Genomic DNA, 2,714 nt, shown 5'->3' with positions numbered 1-2,714 from the left:
AGTCAATATTTTATTCTGAGCCAATATGGCATTCAGAGTATCAACTTCAAGAACTCCCTTCTTCATAGGCGTCCCATTACTCACAGGATTCCTTTCAGAAGTGTACATGAACTGGTTATTAGCAACCATGTCAATGAGTTCTTGAGCTTCTGCAGGCGTTTTCTTTAGGTGAATGGATCCACCTGCAGAAGTGTCCAGTGACATCTTTGATAGCTCAGATAAACCATCATAGAATATATCCAGGATGGTCCATTCTGAAAGCATGTCAGAAGGACACTTTTTGGTCAAATGTTTGTATCTTTCCCAAGCTTCATAGAGGGATTCACCTTCTTTCTGTCTGAAGGTTTGAACATCAGCTCTAAGCTTGCTCAGCTTTTGAGGAGGAAAGTACTTGGCTAAGAAAGCCGTGACCAGCTTATCCCAAGAGTTCAGGCTGTCTTTGGGTTGAGAATCCAACCATAATCTAGCTCTGTCTCTTACAGCAAAGGGGAAAAGCATGAGCCTGTAGACTTCAGGATCTACTCTATTAGTCTTAACAGTATCACATATCTGCAAGAATTCAGTTAAGAACTGAAAATGATCTTCAGATGGAAGTCCATGAAACTTGCAGTTCTGCTGCATCAGAGAAACTAATTGAGGTTTCAGCTCAAAGTTGTTTGCTCCAATGGCAGGAATGGAGATGCTTCTTCCATGTAAATTGGAATTAGGTGCAGTAAAGTCACCAAGCATCTTCCTTACATTATTATTATTTTCGGCTGCCATCTCCTCTTCCTGTTCGAAAATTTTTGAAAGGTTATTTCTGGATTGTTGCAATTTAGCATCTCTTAATTTTCTCTTCAGAGTCCTTTCAGGTTCCGGATCTGCTTCAACAAGAATATTCTTGTCCTTGCTCCTGCTCATATGACAAAGAAGAGGGCACAAAAAAATAATAATAATAGAGATCCTCTTTTTTTTTTTTGTGAGTGAGGGAGAGATGTTAGTAGATGAATAAACAAATAGAAGGAGATGAGAGAGAAGAGAATTTTCGAAAATTATTTTTGAAAAAAGAGTTAGTGATTTTCGAAAATAGTTTTTGAAAAATGTTAGTAATTTTCGAAAATTAAGATTTACAAATTAAAATAAAAAGAATTTTTGAAAAAGAGGGAAGATATTTTCGAAAATTAGAGAGAAAAAGTTAGTTAGGTAGTTTTGAAAAAGATAAGAAACAAACAAAAAGTTAGTTAGTTAGTTGAAACAAATTTTGAAAATCAATTTTTGAAAAGATAAGAAGATAGGAAGTTAGAAAAGATATTTTGAAATCAAATTTTTGAAAAAGGTAAGATAAGAAGATATTTTGAAAAGATATGATAGAAATTAGTTTTTTGAAAAAGATTTGATTTTTAAAATCACAATTAATGACTTGATTCACAAGAAATCACAAGATATGATTCTAGAACTTATAGTTTGAAACTTTCTTAACAAGTAAGTAACAAACTTGAAATTTTTGAATCAAAACATTAATTGGTGATGTTATTTTCGAAAATTTGATATAAAAATAAGAAAAATATTTTTGAAAAATTTTTTTAGAATTTTCGAAAATAACTAAGAAAATTGAAAAAGATTTGATTTTTGAAAAAGATTTTGAAAAAGATAAGATTTTTAAGTTGAAAATTTGATTTGACTCATGAAAACAACTAGATTTTAAAAATTTTTGAGAAAGTCAAATCTAAATTTTCGAATTTATGAGAGAGAAAAAGGAAAAGATATTTTTTTTATTTTTGAATTTTTATGATGAGAGAGAAAAACAAGAAAAATGATGCAATGCATGAAGGTTATGGATCAAAACAATGAATGCATGCAAGAATGCTATGAATGTCAAGATGAACACCAAGAACACTATGAAGATCATGATGAACATCAAGAACACATTTTTGAAAAAAAATTTTAATGCAAGGAAAACATGCAAGACACCAAACTTAGAATTCTTTAATGCTTAGACACTAAGAATTCAAGAATGCATATGAAAAACAAGAAAAGACACAAAACATGAAATCATCAAGATCAAACAAGAAGACTTACCAAGAACAACTTGAAGATCATGAAGAACACTATGAATGCATGAAATTTTCGAAAAATGCAAGATGCATATGCAATTGACACCAAACTTATAATGTGACTTAAGACTCAAACAAGAAACACAAAAATATTTTTGATTTTTATGATTTTCTAATTTTTTTGGATTTTCTTTTAATTTTTTTTTCGAAAATTATTGTGAAAAATAAAAATAAGGATTCCAAAATTTTTAATATGAATTCCAGGAATCTTGCCATGTTAGTCTTAAAGCTCCAATCAAAGGGTCAGACATGGCTTAATAGCCAGCCAAGCTTTAATAAAAATATGAGTGTAATTCAGACATGACAAGCCTAACATGCTCTATCCAAAAGAATTAGACATGGCTTTACAGCCAGCCATGCTTCACATGCTTCATGAAACACTAGAATTCATTCTTAAAAATTCTGAAGAAAAATATATTTTTGAAAACATTTTTTTTTCGAAAATAGATGAGAAAATTTTTGAAAGATTTTTGAAAAATTTTTGAAAACAAAACAAAAAGAAAATTACCTAATCTGAGTAACAAGATAAACCGTCAGTTGTCCAAACTCGAACAATCCCCGGCAACGACGCCAAAAACTTGGTGCACGAAATTGTGATGTCCAGGCTCAAACAATCCCTGG

The 2,714-nt window shown here is 31.0% G+C and overlaps 1 non-coding gene across 1 annotated transcript; it reads left to right on the top strand.

The window, feature by feature from the left end:
- The first annotated feature begins 258 nt into the window (after positions 1-258).
- Positions 259-366, top strand: LOC112786990 (small nucleolar RNA R71). The gene has a single exon (XR_003194429.1). It is a non-coding gene; the product is annotated as a small nucleolar RNA R71 (small nucleolar RNA).
- Positions 367-2,714: the final 2,348 nt, after the last annotated feature.

This window comes from Arachis hypogaea, chromosome 20, assembly GCF_003086295.3.
Source record: "Arachis hypogaea cultivar Tifrunner chromosome 20, arahy.Tifrunner.gnm2.J5K5, whole genome shotgun sequence".
Classification (NCBI taxonomy): Eukaryota; Viridiplantae; Streptophyta; class Magnoliopsida; order Fabales; family Fabaceae; genus Arachis; species Arachis hypogaea.
The sequence above is the reverse complement of the archived record's forward strand: the minus strand, read 5'-3'. Positions and strand labels throughout refer to the sequence as shown.